We start from the raw sequence: 6,938 nt of genomic DNA, 5'->3' as shown, positions 1-6,938 counted from the left end.
ATGTATAGAAAAGGCTTCTTTATCAGTAGTTATGTTTCAGAGGAGATGCAGTTTGGGTTTTGTCAAACACACTGAGTAAATTGATCTGCTCATCTTTTCCCCCAGTGAAGATATCTGATATATTTAGTTGGAATGCAATTGATTTAACCTGACAATATCTACTAAGTATCATGTGGAGTTTAGCTTAGGTATTTCATAATAAGCAGGTCTTAAACTTTCCAAATGCATTTGAATTTTGGCACTTCATCATAGTGTTTGTTTTTAAACTATAAAAATGGGCTATTTACAGTCTCTGAACATCTTGTTCTCTATTTGTAAGCCAAGGCCTGTGTAAGTAGCTCACCACCCCCATCAAGTGGTAAGAGACGATTAAGTACTGAAATTTTTTACTCATTTTGAAACCTATGCTGTCTTCCAACAGTAGGTTCAATTTGTTCTGTGTGAGGTTATGTTGTTTTTCTTTTAAGTAAAAAGAAAAAAATAGGCTTAGACTTATATCAAAAGAGAGATGTGCTAATACAGCTTCCCATCTCCTGGAGAAATTCTTCAGTTATTACTGTTGGAAAGAACGGCCTTTCCCCTCCTCCCTGCTTTTTTTAGAGGGCAAGGGAGAGAGGTAAGGAGAAAGAAACCATGTGTCCAATAGGCTTTGATTTAAATAGCTAAAATCTTCAGTGCTTTACTGAGGCTTTAAGCAACTTGGTCTAGTGGAAGGTGTCTCTGCCTATGGCGGAAGGGATGAAACTTGGATGATCTTTAAGGTCCCTTTCAACCCAAACCTTTCTATAAATCTGTGATGAGAGATTGACAGATGAGAGCCCTGTCCACACAGCCTTTTACATGAGGCAAAGTAAGCGCTATTCTGAGGGTATGTGATAATTCCTAAGAAAGTTCCTAAATATGCTATTCTCAGGCAGAAGCACGGTTGCTGCTGGAATTAAGACCAGGTAGACGGTGTATTACCTCTGAAATGGAATTTGCAGTCTATAATTGAAACAAAAGCACAGCATGTATTCAGTAAACTTGACATTTCCTGGAAATGCCAGCCTAAATGTACTTGTATGGCATTATGTAGGCTTTTGTTTCTCTGCATGGAAAATGGTCCTGATGGATCAGATGTGACTTCTACCATTTAAGACTCAGTACTGGTTTTTCCTGGAACTACCACTGGAAAGCTGAAAATTTATATTTTGAGCTGACTCCTATTTTAGTGTGCTGGCAGCCATGCGGATATCACTTATAGAAATTTAACTTTCCCAGATGTTGCATGAAAGGTCTGAAGGCTGAAGATAATCTGACAGATTCACTAGATAGGGCTAAATTAATCTAGCACCATATCCAGTCCATCACTGTATTTTCCTTCCAACTCCTCTTGTCTTCTTCCTACAGCCAGTTTTTTTTAAGGGATGGGAAGGAAAATCACATATTACTTTAATTTCCCAAAGGCAAATGCTGACATCAATGCAGCCCTAATTACCCTAGGCACTCACTGAGACAGCATCACTTTCTGATAGGAGAAAATACTGTATGATTTTGTAAGTTAGAATTCTTTCAGATGGTATTGGGTTCAAAAAAAAGACCATTTACTGTAGGTAAACTTTATGTTTGGTATTTTTAAGTTTCACAAGTGTCAGTGTTGCTCTTTCAGTTTGGTTTCTCTGTATGAAAGAATATGCATGTATGGGACTCGGGCCATTTTAGTAAGGCAGTAATCTCCAAATTTTCCTAGAACAGGTATTTTAACCACAGACATGGTATTTTTGGTAAGATTTGACTTGCTAGATTTTTAAAAAATCTGGTTTAACTTTTAGAATATAGTAATTTCTTTAAAAAACAGAAGAATGCAGAAAGCACACTGTTCAAAAGGTGGTTAGCAGCAGTAGAATTTGTGTCCTTTATAATGAAGGAATATCTTCAGACATCACCACTGTCTCCACAAATAGCAGCAATCCGAAATAGGACAACAGAAATTAAAATAATCGGCATTATTTTCTTAAACGGGGCAACATTAGTGGATTCTTATTTTCCTATAAATAAAATAAATCTGAATCAATTGGCCGGAGTTGGAACATTGAATTTGCTTTTCTTCATCCCCCTGCTCCCATGCTCTGGAGATCCATGACGGTGAATGCCTGCCTGCAGGTGGCAGTAAATTTATGCTGAAGCTACTTGTTGGTAGTTTCGAATTTTCTTTCTGGATCCTGTGAGATTTTTTTTTTCACGGTTTTTCTTAGTTATGGTACAACTACAACTACTGGTTTTAATCCTAATGCATACTAATTAAGGGATATTTGGAAAGAACAGTACTCAGAGTTCTAAAGGAGGATTATCTTCTGCTACTATACTGTGAAAGAAAATCACTATGTAAAGGCTTAGGAAGGAACAGAAATGGATTAGAGTCTATCTAGTTGCCATAGAAACAAAATATGTAATTAAACAAAATTAAATACATCTCTTACACTGATCAAAGTGTTAAGGAAAGGTGGGACAATGCAATGAGTGTTTCAACCTGCAACACCAAACCCAGAAATAAAAAAGAGGCTTCAGGTTTGTTTTTCTAATGCAATTTTCACTTCTTTTGTGCTTGGTTAACTAAAACCAAAAATGCTTTGCTTCCTAGGGTAAATCTGTAAAAAAAGAGTGTCAATAATAATCAGCAGTAAGTAATGCAGTGCAAATTTACATCAATACTGTTGCAGGTTAGTAACATTAATATTATCTGATACTAAGAATACAATGAAATGAATCTTAAGCACATATCTTGGAAAAAAGCTAAACAGTATGAACAGTTTAATTACAATTTAAAATAATTTTTAATATATCACTTCAATGTTTCTAATTCTATAAGATTATGCAGACAGTTTCTTACCCTTGCTTTATAGCTAATAAAGACAATTTCTTAACAAAAAATGTGTGTCAAAAGAACTTCATTTTAACTAGATAAGTGCTGTGGATTTAGGATGTTTCAGAGCTTACAGTTAGTGCCAGGAGAGGGCACTTTGAGGTTTCTCTTGAAACACTATTTACTTTTAAAAGAAATTTAAGTAATGTTCTCAGACTTTCTGTTCTTATTCTTCTGCCATAAGATTTCACAACTTAAAGTTCAGAAATGTAGCAGTGATTGTTACTTCTCTTTGTTAGCTTAACCCTGAAGGGGACTACATTCTGCTATTTATAAATTGAGGAGACTTATTTCCATGGTAAAATCTCTTATTTAGCACATCTCAGTGTGTGGCCCTGGGAGGTGGATGGAAATTGGCTGGATTTGTATATCACATGACCAACACTACTCTTAAAAAAAAAAAATTATAGAATTATGGTATATGATTCTTACCTGTATTTCCTTCAGAGTGAAGGAAAAGTCAAAGAAATCCTGTACTCAGTTCAATGTATGACTTCAAATTCAGATGAATATGCCAAAACATGGCTAAAATACCAGAATCTGCCTTATACATCCAATATTGAGCTTGGAAGTACTTTATGTGGCACATCTGCATTTGCTTGCCAGGCTTCTATATGGAATGAATAATTTCTTACAGGCCTGCTGAGGCAGCCTTGATTTAGCACTTATCCCCAGGGCTCTGCACCTTGGGGTGGAAACAAGCTGGAGGAAACACTGAATGGACACAAAGCCATCTCTGCTGCAGAGGCAAAGTGTGTCCAACATCCCTCCTCACTCAAAACTAAAAGGAAAATGGAAAAAAAGGAGAAAAATCATAGAATTTTCTGGGGTAAGATTTTGAGCTCTGCCTGCCTTTTATTCCTCAAGCAGCCAGTTGCCTCATCCTGAGGTGTGTCTGCGTGTGTTATGTTTGGCTGTATTTTTACTGATTTCAAAAGCATCTGAAGCATTAGTCCAGCTAACAAACTCTATCTGTGTAAGTATAGTAAAAAAAAAATCCATCATACCCTAGAAAAGTGCACTGATTTTCTCCCCTTTTTTGGGGGAGGGGGAAGCAGGCTAGGATTAGGTTGGGAATGTTTAAACGCATTTAAATCCTCAGTGTTTTAGGATACCTGCCACTGGTAAGACTTCTGAAGGCACAAATTTTTAGTTTTTCAACAGACAAAGTTGCTTGGACTTTCTCATAACTACAAAGCCTACTGTAACTAATAAACTCTTTAAGTGTTATCAGTTGAAATTTGGTATTCTCTCATAGTAATAAAAAATTGTCACAATTTACCTCTTGCCTTAACAGCATGCTGTGCTCCAACACTGTGCTTTGGATCTGTAAAATACCAAGTTCCTAATTTTCTGTAGCTAACACTACATTGATGTTCTTATACTTACTAATGTTATTACAAATTTCTTGACTCCTAAACCATCTACAACTTCCTAAAGACTGAGTCAACTTAATGTTCTTTTGATACCTGATTTTGTTTCAGCCAATCAAATAATTTACAGCCTTTCTTATAAAATGAGAGGTAGGGAAGGGCACGTGCCCAAAACCTTGGGAGATCAAAGCTGAAGGCCCTTTTCAGGCCTCTTTTCAACCTGTTTTTCAAGCCTCAAGCAGTTGAGCAGCTCAATCTTTCCTCAGTGTGGCTGCTACCCTGCCAAGTGGCCTGAATACTGAATACTGTTGGTATCCTAGAAAAGGGAAATTTAGGGTGGGCCCAATCCCTGAAACATGGGTTGGTTTGGATTTTTGGTTTTTGTTTATTTTCTGCCTAATCCCACATGGCTTGTTTCTTACATCTGTTGCCAGGTTTTCTGAAGCTGGAGGCAGCCAGCAGAAGGCACTGGGTGCTATCTAGTGGCAAAATTATTCAATATGAAAAAGCCCTACACGGTTTGGTAACCACATACTGAAGTGCTTCTAGGAACCATTAATAATAACATAGGCAACAACTTCAACTAGTGGAAGTGCAAGTCCCTGAGATTTGGTGCTGAGGAGAGTCCCTGCAGGTCTGGGATGCACAGCTTCAGTGCCTGTCCAGAGATAGGTGTGTGTTCGAGTCAGAGATGTTGTAGCCAGCTGCAGGCGATGACTGTGTATGTTTGCTCTTGTCTCAAAATTAAGCAAAGCTTTGCTACTTGGTTCTTCGGTGCTACTGAGATCTTGCCTCTTAATCCCTGTACTCATCTGTCCCCACTTGTAAAATAGCACTTCCTTGAGGGGAAGCCATAAGGTTTAAGATGTTTGACATTGATTTATCAGATTATTTGGTTGTGGGGAACCTTAGAACTAGCAAAAATAGGCAGTTACGTTACACAGAATGTATTTTGAGCACGACACAATAAATAAGTTACTTTGCATTTAAAACTGTGAAGCAGGATCTAGTTTTTAGTCATTCAAAGGATTATTTTATTGGAATGATCCTTGGATTGAAGAACAAGAATAATTATAGGCAAAATCTGTGCACGGTATGTAAACACTAGCTGACCTTTTCAAGTTTTTTACCGTTTTATTAGCAAGAATCAAATCACAGATCAGTTTTGTGAGTATATAATTTCTGGTTCCAAAACTCACTTGTGATGAATAGCCTAAAACTCAGCACCTATGGGAAAAGTTGTGAGATTGCGTGGTAAAATATGTTGTTAGTTGCACAACATTTACTAAATTCCCATCTTTGTCCAGGGTCTTTTGTTCTCTGATAGTGTGGTCTTGCTTCTTGTATGACTGGAGTATTCATTGTATCTCTAAATAGAAACCAAAGGAAAGCTTTTTGGGTAGGAAAAAAAATTTTGGTTTGGTTTCGTTTTTCTGTTCTTTCCTTTTTCTTTGGTTTTTTTCTTTTTAATTCTTCCAGTGTTTGTATTTTAAATAGTTTGAGATGCATATAAATATTTCTAATGATTAGGCAGTAGTCAGCCAACTCCAGTTTGCCTACAAATGAACATTTTTAATCAGGCTTCATCTGAATGGGGTTCTATCATAAAAATTTCACACACAAACTTGGAGAAAGCTTATTGTTTCTCATTTTAAATAATGCTCATTCTTTGTGGGCTTCTGGCTGGTTGATTGGTTTAGTGGTGGTGGTGGTGGTTTTTTTTCCCTTTCTGGGATATAAATAACCCAGTATTGTTTGAAATTGTATAGAATAATCTTTTTTTCTTGCTATGCAGGATTCAGGGTGTGGGTGGTTTATTTTACACTATAATACAATAAATATTTTTGTCATAGAGGACTGACGATATCCCACTTCTATTTTATGAAGAAGGCTATCACAGCAAGGGCTATCTCCCAATACCTAGTATCAGGCTAATCTCATCTCAGTTTTAACTTTGGAAATATTCAGAACCAGAATGTTAGCAATCACATTTGGTGATAATAATGTGGAAAAATTTTCAACACCACCAGCTTTTGGGATTTGGCATCCCTTCCTTGGAAGGAGCTATTCCAATGTGAGTGGCAAGCCGCTTCCGTAGCTTTAAGGTTAAAACCCCCCAGCCAGGACTGGGCAGCAGAAGCATTCCTGGTGCTTTAAAGGCAAGAAGTGGATGTTGTAGTTGGTGCAAGAGGAGCAGGAATGACATTAGCCTCAGCCCTCAGGTCTCCTCTAACTCCCTCCAAAGGGAACAACAACACAGGCTTTTACTTCCCACCTACAAACTCTCACTTGCTGTAGCAAAGTGCTTTCTCTGAATCCCCTTGCTGCTTTGTCTGATGTAATTAAAGCCAATAAAGAACATTTTAGAGTGAAAGGACTGATGGACAAACAACTGGTATAGCTGTATCAGTCTCATTTGCTTGGAAAACTATACTAACTGTGTATTTAGTATCTAAAATAGTGAGCAAGGAAACCTAAGCAAAGAATAGGGTTTTATTCCTTTTACTTTTTTTTTTCATAACTTTTATAATGCTTTATGCATTAATTATAAATTTAATCCTAAATACTCATAGTACTGTCTGCTATTTTACAGCTATCCTGTGGTCTGCAGATATGTCAATTCTTTTCTAAACTGATTTTATGGCCATATTTTAGGGTTTTCT

Source organism: Lonchura striata, chromosome 6 (assembly GCF_046129695.1).
Source record: "Lonchura striata isolate bLonStr1 chromosome 6, bLonStr1.mat, whole genome shotgun sequence".
NCBI classification, from domain to species: Eukaryota; Metazoa; Chordata; class Aves; order Passeriformes; family Estrildidae; genus Lonchura; species Lonchura striata.
The sequence above is the reverse complement of the archived record's forward strand: the minus strand, read 5'-3'. Positions refer to the sequence as shown.